Raw genomic sequence first — 15961 nt, forward strand, 5'->3', positions numbered from 1 at the left:
GCGGGAGGAGAAATGGAAGGGGCTCCGTTTCTCCTGCTGCTTCACTGAAGGGGCGCTGAGCAGAGAGGGGAGATTCCCCCCCTTGTTCTCCCCCTCTAAAACAAGGTGCGTCCTATGGTCGGGTGCGTGCTATAGAGCGAAAAATCGGTATGTATATGTATATATATAATTTTTATTAATTTTTCTAATTTACCTTCCAAAATGTTCATTTAAACAACCTTAAATCAATGACTTCCTTCTTTTCTTTCCATGGTTCATTTTGCATACTATACATCCCTGCATATTTTACATGAACAAAAGTATTCAGTAATCCATCGTTACATCCATCAAAACTTGTTTACCTTGTTGAATTTATCTTAATGCTACCAGCATTTTTAAATGAACATAATTTTCATCCATATATTCAGTAAACATTTTCCAGTCTTCTTTAAACGTAAACTCTTCTTGTTCTCTTATTCTATATGTTAAATCTGTAAGCTGCACATATTCCATCAGTCTAAGTTGCCATTCTTCTTTGATTGGGAACTCGCTCGTTTTCCATTTTTGGGCTAACGAAACACGGTCCGCATACATAAATAGTCTTTTTTGACACCTGGGAATTTCCCTCTGAATTATCCCCAACAAAAAGGACTCTGGGATTTTTTTGGGGGAAAGGTACTTTTAAACATTTTTTTTCAGTTCATTATAAATCATTTCCCAATACTCTTTTACCCTTTTACAAGTCCACCACATATGATAAAATGTACCATCAACCTCATTACATCTCCAGCACTTATCTGATTTGGACTTATACATTTTAGCAAGTCTGCTTGTGGGTTTCCCTGTGGGTTAAACCACAGAGCCTAGGACTTGCCGATCAGAAGGTCAGTGGTTCGAATCCCCGTGACGGGGTGAGCTCCCGTTGCTCGGTCCCTGCTCCTGACAACCTAGCAGTTTGAAAGCACATTAAAGTGCAAGTAGATAAATAGGTACCCCTCCAGCAGGAAGGTAAACGGCGTTTCCGTGTGCTGCTCTTTTTCGCCAGAAGCGGCTTAGTCATGCTGGCCACATGACCCGGAAGCTGTACGCCGGCTCCCTCGGCCAATAAAGTGAGATGAGTGCCGCAACCCCAGAGTTGGTCACGACTGGACCTAATGGTCAGGGGTCCCTTTACCTTTACAGTCATACCTTGGGTTGCGTTAGGTTCATGCTGTGTCTTTTCGGCTTGCGAATGCGGCATACCTGGAAGTGTATACTTTCGGGTTTCGCCGCGCGTGCACACACAGAAGTGTTCTGCGTGCTTTGCACATGCGCAGAAGCGCTCTGTTGCACTCCACGCTTGCACAGAAGCGCCGCTCTGGTTGCAGACTTTTCAGGGTTCGAACGGCACCCCGGAATGGATCGTGTCCACAACTAGAGGTACCTCTGTATAAATCATTTTCAGGTAGCTCTCCTTCAAAGAATAACATGCTGTGAACTTCAGATCGCCCTTCCATAGTTTTCCCCAGAGGTCCAAATCTATATTATACCCTATATCTATTGCCCAGCGTGTCATAGAAACTTTAACAAGCACTTTCCTCTCTGGCTTGGGTTTATTGCATCTTTTACCCTTATCTATCTATCTATTGTTGTTGTTTAGTCGTTTAGTCGTGTCCGACTCTTCCGACTCTTCGTGACCCCATGGACCAGAGCACGCCAGGCACTCCTGTTTTCCACTGCCTCCCCGCAGCTTGGTCAAACTCATCCTGGTAGCTTCGAGAACACTACCCAACCATCTCGTCCTCTGTCGTCCCCTTCTCCTTGTGCCCTCCATCTTTCCCAACATCAGGGTCTTTTCCAGGGAATCTTCTCTTCTCATGATGTGGCCAAAGTATTGGAGTCTCAGCTTCAGGGTCTGTCCTTCCAGTGAGCACTCAGGGCTGATTTCCTTAAGAATGGAGAGGTTTGATCTTCTTGCAGTCCATGGGACTCTCAAGAGTCTCCTCCAGCACCATAATTCAAAAGCATCAATTCTTTGGCGATCAGCCTTCTTTATGGTCCAGCTCTCACTTCCATACATCACTACTGGGAAAACCATAGCTTTAACTATACTGTGCAGACTGTGTGTGTGTGTGTGTGTGTGTGTGTGTATGTGTGTATATATTTAACTATATTGTGTAGACACACACAAACACACACTATCTATACATCTATATCTATACACCATCTTGGACAAAAAAGGGGGGCTTACTACTCCTATTCGTAGCTGATTTTTGTCCATCTTACCATTTGCTCTTTCTCTAACGAAGATTGCCAGTGGCAAGAGAATTCACAGAAATCCCTTCTTAATTGGAAACAGCAAGCTTGTGTATTTTTCAGTTGTCTATTTTTGATTCTTGTAAAATTAAAGTTAAATAGCTGCAACACAGCAGTTTCCAAATTCCCACAGCCCCGTCCATTAAAGAGGAAATAGATCCCAGATTATTGAGGGGGTGGGGGGTGGGGTTTAATTATTAATACACTAGAACTTAGCATTAGAACAAAGCACCAGCGGCTTTATGGGATACATCTGGCGACGGCTGTTGTCTGTCTCTACAACTAGGTTCTCACAAACCCTTTCCCCCAAACTGATTTGTGGGGACTGTTTTTTACTGGGGGAAACGGGGTCTTTTGTGAACAGTCGGAACAAGAGAGAAGCAGTTTTGGTGAACGCTGGCAGGGATCTGAAAGGCAAAGCAGTTGCCCTCCTGAGGGTCCTTCTATGCCAGGGGTCAGCAAACTTACCACGCCTCGGGCTGGTGTCTCCTGCGCCGATTGTGTGGTAGGCTGGAGGGCGGGGAGCGCATGCCCATATGCGTGCGCACACACTATTTCCAACGCACTTCAGGGTTGGAGGAGCACCAGAAATAGCTGGTGCGCATGTGCATGGGCCTCCTCCGACCCGGATGTGCAGTGGAAATAATACCTAAAGGTAAAGGTAAAGGGACCCCTGACCATTAGGTCCAGTCATGGCCTACTCTGAGGTTGCAGTGCTCATCTCGCTTTATTAGCCGAGGGAGCCGGCATACAGCTTCCGGGTCATGTGGCCAGCATGACTAAGCCGCTTCTGGCGAACCAGAGCAGCGCATGGAAACACCGTTTACCTTCCTGCTGGAGTGGTACCTATTTATCTATTTGCACTTTGACGTGCTTTCGAACTGCTAGGTTGCCAGGAGCAGGGACCGAGCAACGGGAGCTCACCCCGTCGCGGGGATTTGAACCGCTGACCTTCTGATCGGCAAGTCCTAGGCTCTATGGTTTAACCCACAGAGCCACCCGCGTCCCTAATAAGAATGCTTGCGCATGCGCACAAGCTATTTTCGGTGCTCCTCCAATCTGGAAGCGGGAAGCTGCGCAGCACAGTGCAGGTAAGAGCGGGCAGTGGCAGCGGGTGGTGGGGGTCGCCGTAGGCCGGATAAACGAGTCCCTTGGGCCTTATCCGGCCCGCGGGCCTTAGTTTGGGGACCCCTGCTCTATGCCAATTGTTTCGAGATGGAATTCCCACTCTTTGCCCTGTGAAAAGTGATTGAAAGCTGGCATGACAGGAGGTCGGGAAATGGCTCTGCTGAAGTGTGGGAAATTAGTTTATGGCGGGAGAATACCGAGTGGCAGTGCTACAAACCCCCATTGAGGGGACCCGGTGTCATGTGACCTGTCCCGCCAGAGGCGGAGCTAGCTGCTCTGGCACCCGGATTGGCACACATGCTGTGCACTCAGGGGCGGGGCTAGCTGCCCATGGGGGCGGGGCAAGCATCTCATGGGGGCACCGCCCATGTCAAGCGTTGAACCTCCCAGGGGGGTGCTGCTTTGCGGCAAGCATCCCGGGGTTGGTGCAGTGATGTCACCCCCCTCAGGGATGACATCCGGGGCGGTCTGCCCCCATCGCACCCCCCTTCTCCGCCAGTGTATCCCATCCCCACCTGGCAGACCAGCGCTGGTCCAGTGGCGGCAGGGGGCACAGAGGGGCTTCAGTATCACCAATTAAATGATGTTTTCAAGGTTGACAAAAAGAAGGGTTTTGATACAATGAGATCGAGGTTTGAAATAGATCTGCTGGAAAATAATGTGAAAGTGTTATCAAAGATGTACAAAATTACTTTTAGAATGACATACAAAAGACAAAGAAGTTAAGACACTGGGCTAGAGATTTTGCGTATAATATCCAACTTTCGTCTTGGGAAAAGTTATGGAAAGAAGAAATAAAATTTACTGCATGCTGTTTGTTGAAAGAAAATTATATGAAAATGATGTATTGTTGGTATCTACGTAACATCGAGCAAAATTGCTAAAGTGTACAAAACAAACTATAAAATGTGTTGGAAATGTAAAGAGAAAGAGGGCACTTTCTACCATATGCGGTGGACATGTACATTGCTAAAGGCTTTCTGGGAAATGATATATAATGAGTTAAATAAAATATTTTAAAAATACATTTGTCAAAAAACCAGAAGCCTTTTTACTAGGTATAACAGGTGAAGACTTTCCAAGAGAAGATACAAAACTTTTTATGTATGCAACGACAGTAGCGAGAATGCTACTTGCCCAGAGATGGAAAGAGGGAGTCAAAGTGCAAGTAGATAAATAAGTACCAACAAAAGAAGAATGGCAGATGAAACTGATGGAGTATGAGGAGATGGAGAAACTGACGGGGAAGATCCGAAGTAAAGACACTTGTAATGCGAATTTTTTTATGGTAATTATGGTTATATAATAGATAGATAAGGGTAAAAGATGCAGTAAATTTAATCTTATAGATGGAACCATGGAGGGAGGGAAGGAGGTCTAAGGGTTTGAAAGAACTCTGTATTTTAATGTTTGGATTTTTTAAAAAAAATATATAAAATTTTTCAAAAACTTAATAAAATATTATTGTGTATGTGTGTGTTTATACAGTGGTGCCTCGCAAGACGAAATTAATCCATTCCGCGAGTCTCTTCGTCTAGCGGTTTTTTCGTCTTGCGAAGCAACCCTATTAGCGGCTTAGCGCTATTAGCGGTTTAGCGGCTATTAAAGGCTTAGCGGCTATTAAAGGCTTAGCGGCTAAAAGTCTATTAGCGGCTTAGAAAAAGGGGCGGGGGGGAGCGGAAAAAAAATCGGAACACTCGCAAGACGTTTTCGTCTTGCAAAGCAAGCCCATAGGGAAAATCGTCTTGCGAAGCAGTTCAAAAACGGAAAACCCTTTCGTCTAGCGGGTTTTCCGTCTTGCGAGGCATTCGTCTTGCGGGGCACCACTGTGTGTATATATATATATATATATATATATTTGCTTTCGTAGATTTTCACGGGTACAGGAATGCAGGTTTTGGTGTCTTCGGGTGTCTTCCCGTGTAAGAGTCGGGGTGTCTGTGCGACGTTTCGACGAGGTCTCACTCGTCATCTTCAGGCTGGTGCTTTCGGCTTCTTGTTACTGTAATAGCGCTTGTTTTCCATTTTGGGGCTAACCAGGGCAAACTTTTCAGATTCCAACGTGGGTGTGGTAAAATGAGTTTGGTGTTTGGGAAAAGATTCTTAGCAAGATTTAGAGGCTCACTCTTGGATGTACTCAACTTTACATTGGGAAAAGGGCAAGGTTTTCTGCATCGTGGAAAGAGGAATGCCCTTTGCAAAATGCATGTACCTGTTGTCATTATTGTTGATTTACTCATATCCTGTTTTTCTTAGAAATATTCAAAGTGCGTTAAAGAAAGACACAACATGCTTTGTACTTCAGCTTGGAATCTAGACCCTGTTAAGTGATTGGCAGTCTCTGCCTTATAAGAATTTATTCTCTAATTGATAACTGCACATATTTTCAGAGGCAGAGCCAAGCAACGAATAAGCTTGCTCAAATACTAAATTATTCTGTACAACCCACCTCCTTTTGCAGCAGATGGGATTACACTGCAGCCAAGAGAGCCTGCTCTTTATTTCATAGCGCAGCTAGATTTTATCAGTCCTTTATCTCCCTCTCTCTCTCCAGATTTGATCCAGGCAGAAAGGCAAGCCACGTGGCAATAATTGTGCTAAGAAAACAAACCAACCTCTGAAGAGACGAAGAGAAAAGGCAGCTGAGAGGCAATTTACACTGCAGAAGCAAATATACAAATATGAAGGGAGAGTCAAAGCAGATTATGTCACAGCTGAGGCATAATCTTCAATATGTAGGTAGGCCAAAAACGTATGCCCCCAGGGTTGGGTGCATAAACACAATTTGTGATTCGAGGACGCGCTTGAGGATTGTGCTGGTCCCGAGGATAAACCGTGTGGCGAGGTCCGAGTCCAGTCCGAGGTCGAGGGTGCGGTATGGAGGCTGTCCGTCAAAGCTGAAGCTGGGTCCAAGGCAGGGAGTCAGGTGAGGTCAGGAACTCTGGCAGAAGAGCAGGACAGGGTGCAAGCAGGAACAGGCTACCGACAATGTTGCTCCCGCAACCTGGGACTGGGGCTGGCTGGCTTTTATCTGCCCCGAGGCATAGGGCGGCCCCAGTCCACAGGTGACTCGCCTCTCCTGGCCTGGAGGCGAGCGCTCCTCCTGTGGGAACTTAGTTCCCTCCGCCTCTCTGCCCTGAGCCTCTGTAGCTCCGGAGAGGCTGGAGGGTTACTGGACCCAGAGGCAACCTCACCTTCCCCTGGCGGGGCTGAGAGTGGAGCACCTGCAGGCAATGGGTCCTCCATCACCTCCGGAGCCAGAGCAGATTCAGCTGGTGTCTGCTCCTGAGGATCCAGCACAGGTGAGGACCATTCAGGCTCAAGCCCCAGCCCCAGCTCAGCTGGTTCTGGAGGCGGGGACTCCTGTGCAGGCTGAGATTCCTCCGGTTCAGCCTCCGAGTCCCAATCCCAGGTCATCACAAGGATAAGAAAGACGCATGGACACAGTACAATAGGTTAATGGGCTAATAAAGGCCACGACTTTATTGATTACAACATGTGAGAGGTATTGGCTTAGGCATTGGATAAAACAACAGAGCATGACTCCACCCCCTCAGGAAGGGGTGAGTCTAACAACGGTTAATCACCAGTAGGAGGAGCCTGTTGATGCAAATGCAACTGTAAGCTCCCCCTGATGTCACCGGGGGGTCGTGCCATGGCCCTAGCCACCAGCAAGGGCGCCGGAAGGATCCATGACCGCCAGATTCCTTTAATGATTCCTTTAAAGATTCCATAAAGTGGAGGCGTAGGTGATGGCCACACCCTGCTCTCCAATACACAAACATATTCCAATGCCTAACGGCCAATACCTAAAAAGTTGTGATGATTTGCTATAAGGTAGGCGAAAAAACTGGGATGCGGATGGCGCTGTGGGTTAAACCACAGAGCCTAGGACTTGCCGATCAGAAGGTCGGCGGTTCAAATCCCCACGACGGGGTGAGCTCCCGTTGCTTGGTTCCAGCTCCTGCCAACCTAGCAGTTCGAAAGCACGTCAAAGTGCAAGTAGATAAATAGGTACCGCTCCAACGGGAAGGTATACGGCGTTTCCGTGCGCTGCTCTGGTTCGCCAGAAGTGGCTTAGTCATGCTGGCCACATGACCCGGAAGCTGTACGCCGGCTCCCTCGGCCAATAAAGCGAGATGAGCACCGCAACCCCGGAGTCGGTCACGACTGGACCCAATGGTCAGGGGTCCTTTACCTTTTACTTTTAGGCAAAAAACCAAGTGGCTGGTGCCAATTTGCCAGTTGGATAAAAATTCCTACCAGGCCCCTTGGACAACCAAGGTGACCAACCACTGGTCCATAGCAAGGTCAAGAACAAAGCAATGAATTAAAGAGAGGGTAGGTGGGTGATCCGACGTAACCCAGCAACGCAATGAGAGGGAAGTGCTGCCGCGGCCACATTTGAGCAGCTAAACCCCGCCCCGAGCCTCTGCCTGATTGGCTGGCTGCCAGGGGGCGTGGCACAGCAGTCGGGACAACTGAGCAGGGGCCGAAATGCCCCCTGCCAATGCGGGAAACGGCTCCCGCTCACAACTCCTTCCCTCTGGAAGGGGGAGAGGCTTCAGTGGACCCAAATTCTGAAGTGAACCCAAATTCAGTAACCTTGCATAAATTAGTGACCTCATCAAAGTTCACAATTCCTATGTTGGGAATGCAAAACCTCGAATCCTAGAAATCTAGAGTTAGAAGGATCCTTGAGGGCCACCTATCTTAATGCCTCGCAAGGTAAGAATCTCAGCTGAAGCATGCAAATGCAGAGCTATTCTCTTGTGCTACTCAGCTGTATTTCAAACAGAGTGTCATTTCCCAGAAAGGGGAATTTAGCTCAGAATGCTGAATAAGACTGTGAACATGCATAGTGAGCGTTCAGCAGAACAAGCGCCTGAAGCCATGTGCAAAAGTTGCTTAACGTTAAACTATTGGCTTGGAGTCTGCTTCCAGATACTGTATTTTTCGCTCCATAGGGCGCACCAGACCATAGGGCGCACCTAGTTTTTAGGGGGGGGGAATAAAGGGGGAAAAATTATTTTCCCCCCCAGCCACGGGGTTGGGGCTGGGGAAGCCCGAGCTTCCCCCGACCCCAGCCCCCAGAACAGGCTGCTATCCACAAGCCTTTGGAGCCCGGCGGGAACTCCCGCCACACTCAGAATGCTTGCAGATAGCTGCCTGAAGCCTGGAGAACAAGAGGGGTCTGTGCGCACTGACCCCTCTCGCTCTCCAGGCTTCAGCGAAAGCCTGCATTCACCCCATAGGACGCACACACATTTCCCCTTCATTTTTGGAGGGGGAAAAGTGTGTCCTATAGAGTGAAAAATACAGTAAGTGGGATCCTAGCGCAAGCCAGTCACTGCTCTTCCACTCTAAGCAATAAGGTGATTGAAATGATTGAATTTCCACCCCACTGGAAGTATTTCACTTTTTCTATATATGTGCCTCCAAGTAAGTTCTGTCTGTACTGGTTCTTCTTCTTCTTTGGCGATCCCTTGTAGCCGAGTAAGATTGTCTTCTATGAACATGATTTTAACAGTGAGTCCGTAAGTGACTGTGGAGGCCAATTCTGGATCCACTTGTCCTTCCACAGTGGGGACATAAGTTTCCAGACAGGAGTTGATCACGGTGAGGGTTTGCCAAGCATGCCTTCCTCTTAGCACATTCCTCCCTTGCGTCCTGAGTTTGAGAGTCTTCAAAGCCCATGATACCTTTGGTAAAGGCTGTTCTCCAATTGGAATGCTCTCAGGCCAGTGTTTCCCAGTTGTTGGTGTTTATACTTTTTTCTTTCTTTCTTTTTGCCTTCAGAGAGTCTTTAAACCTCTTTTGTTGACCACCAGCATTACGCTTTCCATTTTTAAGTTGGGAATAGAGTAGTTGCTTTGGAAGACGATGATCAGGCATCCGAACAACGTGACCAGTCCAATGAAGAATCATGGCTTTGACACTGGTGATCTTTGCTTCTTCCAGTAGACTGGCATTAGTTCGCCTTTCTTCCCAAGTAATGTGTAAAATTTTTCAAAGACACAGTTGATGGCATCTTTCGAGGAGCTGGAGATGGCGTTTATAAGTGGTCCACCTTTCACAAGCATACAGTAAGGTTGGTAGTAGAATAGCTTTGTAAACAAGCATTTTGGTTTCCCTGCGAATGTCCCATTCCGCAAACACTCTGCACTTCAATCGGGAGACAGCTGCACTCACAGAGCTCAGGTGATGCTGGATTTTGGCATCAGTATTGAAAAATAACTGCCCAGGTAGAAGTGACCAACATTTACCAGCGTTACACCATTGAGTTGGATTTGTGGCACTGCGGAGAGTTTGTTTTGTGCTTGTTGGTGCAGCACTTTGGTTTTTTTTAGAAGTTGAGTGATAGGCCAAGCTTTCCATAAGCTTCTGCAAAGATATTTAGGATGGTTTGGAGGTCATCCTCTGAGTGTGCACACACTAGGTTGTCATCAGCATACTGAAGCTCTAAGATGGAAGTTACGGTAACCTCACTCTTTGCTTTCAGCCTGCTCAGATTAAAGAGCTTTTCAACTGTTCGATATATGATATCTGTTCCGGAGGGGAGTTTCCCTTCGACAAAGTGTAGGATCATGGCAATGAAAATAATGAATAGAGTTGGGGCGATAATGCAACCCTGTTTAACACCTGATCCCACTGTGAGAGGCATTGTTACTTGCAATTGTTGCTGTCATATTATCATGGAGGAGCCGAATGATGTTCACAAATTTATCTGGGCAGCCAATTTTCCAGACAGTCCACAGGGCATTACTTACCTACAGACACACAGGACTCAGCTACATTAGTAAAAAAAAGAGTGATTTGAATGTGTTATAAACATGCAACAGCAGGTGGCACCAGAAAGATAAAAACCTTTCTATAGAGTTTTTACATAGGGTTTTTTTTTTTGTTATAACGATTTTATTTCTGACTTATTTATAGCAGTTTTTTCCTGTGCGTAGATCCACCCACACATATAATTTTATTGTAATGAAGGATTTGTATTTCCCCCCTTTTAATATATGCATATACATAGACAAGGGACATGGGTGGCGCTGTGGGTTAAACCACAGAGCCTAGGACTTGCTGATCAGAAGGTTGGCGGTTCAAATCCCTGCGATGGGGTGAGCTCCCATTGCTCGGTCCCAGCTTCTGCCAACCTAGCAGTTCAAAAGCATGTCAAAATACAAGTAGATAAATAGGTACCACTCCGGCAGGAAGGTAAATAGCATTTCTGTGCGCTGCCCTGATTTGCCAGAAGCTGCTTAGTCATGCTGGCCACATGACCCGGAAGCTGTACGTCAGCTCCCTCGGCCAGTAAAGCGAGATGAACGCCGCAACCCAAGAGTCGGCCAGGACTGGACCTAATGGTCAGGGGTCCCTTTACCTTTTTATACATAGATAAGAGATACGTATAAAAGATTACATAGCAATCGTTGCAATAAAAACATCACAGCACCAGCCCTAATAGAGAAGAAAGTTCCAAGGGGCTGATTGTGGCAAGCTGCTGATTCCATAGGTTCACTCTCTCTTTACTTGAAAACAACCATGAAACAGGAAGAAATATATTCAGGGCCGTCTTTAGCATATTCGCCACCAGGGTACAAAGACCTGCCCAGCGCCAACAAATTTAGTTTAGTTACCCCCAATTTTGGGGGGAGGAGAATGCCTCACCTATAACAAATAACTGTTTTTGTTTCCTGACTCGTCAAGAATATTTGACGGAGGAACGGAGAGAGCCCGCCTCCTCCATCTCTCCGTTCCTCCGTCAAATATTCCTTCCGCTCCATTTCTTTTCACTGCCGCCGATTGAGAGGGACCGGTATACAGTAGGTACCCCCCAGAATACATTTGGCACCCTCTAGAATTCAGCGCCCGGGGGGGGCCTCGCACCCCTGGCTAAAGACGGCCCTGATTAAATTACAAGGTAATAAAATAATCATAATCACAATAATAGAAAGCTTAAGAAGAACGAATGGCGTAAAATATACTGTATTCCATCATGCAATACAAGGTGCATATTTTTACCAAATCTTCATGAACGTTGCCAAATAAACTCATATTTAGTGGGAATGTGCCAGTCATGAGATTGTTCAGTCATATTAGTGGGGTGGGAGAGCTGAAAAAAAATTCACATCTGGCAACCAATGTGCAATTTGGGTTTCAGATAGCACATGGGTAGACATGTCTAAAAAGCCTGGGACACAAATTTTCATGGCCCTCTATTGGCTATGATGGCTCATTTGCCAGAAGTAATGTATTTTTCATTAACTTTCCAAGTGTATACTCAATTCTGACAAAATTAAGACTCCTAGAGCAAAATATACATCAGGATTACCCTACCCCCTGTGGGAATGTTCAGGGAGGCAGGAGAGGATACATTGTTTATTAATATCCTTCCTAACTTGTGCTAGCAAGTTCCATAACTTAGCAGAGTTTTACATTCCCATTTTAAATGCACAGCTGAAAGATGGTTGCAGACTTGTTTAAGCCCCTTGCTATTAGATTCCTGGTAAGTCCCCTTATATCCCTCTTAAAAGAATGAACACGCCACAATCTTGTTTAAAGTATATAAACGAAGTTTACTCACATCATCAGTTCACAGTTGGATCCCTGAAGGCAGACTTAGTTACAAAGTATATACATCTGGGTCTATACCATATGGAGATAATCCCTTTGTCCTCTTTTGGCTGGAAGCATCTCTAGCTAAAAAGCTGCTGGTCCAACGATGGAGGAAGTCAAAGAGAGAGGGAGGAGGGCTGCGTACCTTGTGCTTTTGTTACCTGCACAAGTAAGGTCATGCCCACCTCTAGTCACATGCAAAAGGAAGTATGTCCCAGCCCAGGAGGAAACAGGAAGTTCTGACTGGCTGAACCAAGTATCCCCTTGCATGTCCACTCTAGGAAAACAAGGAATGTTGTACTTGACTGCTATCTATGTATCACATCCCCCTCACCCCAAATCAAAGAACCATAGAATCGTATGACTTGTAGAGTTTTGCTGGATGCATGTGCTTTATTTTAAAAAGAAAAGAAAGATGAATTATACCTTTTGCAGAAAAGTGTTGTGCTTGGTAGTGTCAAGAGGAGTTTGGACAGGACAGTTAGGAAAGGAAGAGCGCTGTTAATTGTGCTCTCTCTATTTTTTGTGCCTGAATGACATACTGTACACAGATTATATGCACCCATTCAGTTTTTAAGGTATGAACTCCAATTCCAAATTTGCTGGATTCGATCCAAATCAAATATTATCACTGTTGCCTGATTACACAAAGTTCCTTTCCTCCTTTTCAAGAAGTGAATTGTGCCAGTGAACTACGCCAGGAAGCATTACTATTCTGCCTGGTGTTTATCTTATTCCAGAACATCTTCAAAACTCCCTTTGAAACAGATATTATGAAATGCTCTTTAAAAGCATGCCTGTAGCTTGCTTGCAAAGAATTGATTGCAGCGTTCCCTGTAGTTAATTAACAGCTCGACTCAATGATGACAAGCTCTTGATTATGTCGTGTGCTACAACGGGCATGCTTCGTGCTGATATAATGAATGTTGTAAAACAGTTTCCATTATAACCGCCATTTTCACAAGCCCATAACGTTTTGAAACATTTGCTTTGCATGCTTGGCCCCTGCCCAATGTTCATCGGGGGAGGGGGGAGTTTGACCCCTTTCGCCCCCTTTTGAGTTATGAGAAAGTAAAAGGGACAAAAAGAAACACTTTTGCATAATGATATCATAAAACCTCAAGTGCTCTGAGTGTAACAGGAACATTTCCTGCCTCTTGCAGCTTGGAACATGACACAGCTGCAGTCCTTTTGGGAAAGGTTTTGTAGTTCGACTCCATTATTCTGAGGCAAGGATGGGCAATCTGTTTCTGTTGAGGGACAATCTCTTTCTCTTGGAAGTCATCGCTTGAGGGCCACATAGGGGAGGAATCCAAAGTGATTTGGATCCTTTCCTTCCCTTCCACATTGTAGTCCTTTGGAACCATGAGCTGGTCTGGATTCAATGCGAGAGTCAGTACGGTTTAGGTAGCCCTTATAGGACACAGGTAACAGGCAGAGGCAGATTTAGGGGAGTGAAACTGCTCTGGTCCCAAAAATTATATGAAAATGATGTATAGATGGTATATAACATCAGCACAGATAGCAAAAATGTATAAAACCGGCTCTAACATTTGTTGGAAATGTAAAGAAAAATAAGAGACTTTTTATCATATGTTGTGGGAATGTAAAGAATTTTTTGGGAAATGATATATAATGAATTGAAGAAAATGTTTAAAATGACATTTGTAAAAAAAAACAGAAGCATTTTTGTTAGGGATTGTAGGACAAGACCTGCCAAGGAAAATAAGGAACTTATTTATGTATGCTACAACAGCGGCAAGAGTCTTGATAGCACAAGGATGGAAGAATGAGGAAACCCCGACAAAAGAACAGTGGCAAGAGAAATCGATGAACTGGCTAAATTGACATACAAACTACGAGACAAGGACAACAGTGATTTCAAGGAGGAATGGGAACTTCATACAAATGATTTAAAAACACAACAAAATGAACTGGACTCCTTGGCAGGTTTTGAATAAACATACACAAATTTATTGTTGATAACATGATGGACAGATATATGTAAGGATATATACAATTTTATAATATGCAGAGAAAATATGTGCAGTGAAATCAGGGGGAGGAGCTGAGGGAAGTCCTTGGTGGGGAGGAGGGTGTGGGGGGAATAAAAAAGGGGGGAAATTATGTATGTGATTATATGGTTTGATAATTTGTTATGTGGAAATTGAGCAAAAAAATTTATTTTTTTTATAAAAAGAAACTGCTCTGGTCCCATGGATGCCAAGCCTCGGGGGCACCTCAGGGGATATTAGATTTAGAATGGAGCACGATAAATTGGGGGGGGCACAGATTTTTCACGCTGCACAGGGGCCGCTGAAATTTAAGACCCTCAGGCATGGGCGTAGCCAGGATTTTTGTTAGGGGTGGGGGTCAAGCCTTTGGTTAGGGGGACCAGAACCTCAGTTAGCTATGTGTTTTTATTGATTTTTATTGATGAGGGCAGATGACCCTCGCTGCCCCCCCCGGCTACGCCCATACCCCCAGGTCTGCCACTGTACAGGGCAAGTGTGCAAATGCTTTTCTGCCCAATCATTTTGTGAAAAACAAGCCCATCGCCACCTTTCAGTGTTGTTAGCTAGTGAATGAAGTCACAAGCATGACTGACATTTGGTGGAGTAGCATAAGCCATAGAAATAAAAAACGGGAGAGGCACTCACATTGTGTGGAGAAAGGACTTGTTGGTTCACTTTGAATCTTCCACTTTTGGTCTTCCCTGGTGGAAAAGTGGTTGCTGCCTACAGAAAACAATTTAGAAATCCCAGAGCTTGCTTTCTTTATTATTATTTTTTAAAAATTATATGCTTTATTATGCTTAAACACCAACAAAAAACCCCATACATTTATGGTAAGTCATTTGTTACAAAATATATGAAGTTTTTAAAAAATAAACTCATATGTTCTGACAATAAATCTAACTTCCTGCCATCTCCATACGTCATTTAATATTTACTAACTTATTGCATAAACCTATCCATTCATTTTATAATAAAGTATTATTTCTCCTGTGTCCTCGTTTCCTACTTAGTACAGCTACAGAAGTTATTTGAAGGCAGCGACTGAGTTCATGCTACAACAATTGTTCTTAAGATATGTTTTGATAATTTCCCATTTTGCAGTAAATACTTGTTTTGAATTATCTTTCATTTTTTTGGTTAATCTGGCTAGCTCTGCACATTCAACTAATTTTTGTAACCATTCTGACCTGGAAGGGATTTTATCACACTCAGAGCTTTCATGTACAGTTTCATCCTATGAGAGGTTCTCTTGTAATCTCATTTTCTAGAGACAATATGCATAAAGTATTTAAGCGCTATCCAGAGGAACAGCCAACTTACTGTGACAGTCTATCTTTACAGCATCTGTACTACTGACTTTGGGAATGTTGAAATATAGACAACAACAAAAATCAGTTTGAGCCATGCAACTCAAAATGGGTCTACTAGATCCAATTTTGATAAGTAATGAGGACTAAAATCACTTCTGCGCTATCTGGGATTAGGGGCCATGAAGTTTTAGCTTAATTAGTTTCACTGTATTACAGTGGTGCCCCGCAAGATGAATGCCTCGCAAGACGAAAAACTCGCTAGACGAAAGGGTTTTGCGGTTTTTGAGCTGCTTCGCAAGACGAATGTCCCTATGGGCTTGCTTCGCAAGACGAAAACGTCTTGTGTTTTTTGCAAGTTTGTTTCCTTTTTCTTAACACCGTTAATACAGTTGCGACTTGACTTTGAGGAGCAACTCATAGAATGCGGTGTGGTAGCCTTTTTTGAGGTTTTTGGTGATTTTTGAAGCTTTTCCAAAACTTTTCCGACACCGTGCTTCACAAGACGAAAAATTCACTAGACGGGACTTCCGGGTTAGCACCATCGGCGAATGGCAGAGTTCCTCCGACCGGAGGAACTGGCTCCGTGGAAACTGGGTCTTCCCGCCGTGGCGAAGG

At 45.0% G+C, this 15961-nt stretch overlaps 2 long non-coding RNA genes across 3 annotated transcripts in view; both read left to right on the forward strand.

Moving 5' to 3' along the window:
• Positions 1-15961, forward strand: part of LOC309533933 — a 274946-nt gene that overhangs the window by 222760 nt on the left and 36225 nt on the right. The window lies entirely within an intron of this gene.
• On the forward strand, positions 5425-14004 carry LOC309533926. 2 transcript variants are annotated; one of them, XR_014220537.1, is made up of 2 exons: positions 5425-6141; positions 13715-14004. It is a non-coding gene; the product is annotated as an uncharacterized lncRNA (long non-coding RNA). The 2 variants fall into 2 exon arrangements; XR_014220538.1 differs by having other exon boundaries at positions 13775-14004.

The sequence above is a fragment of the Podarcis vaucheri genome, assembly GCF_965113315.1.
Source record: "Podarcis vaucheri genome assembly, chromosome: 6".
NCBI classification, from domain to species: Eukaryota; Metazoa; Chordata; class Lepidosauria; order Squamata; family Lacertidae; genus Podarcis; species Podarcis vaucheri.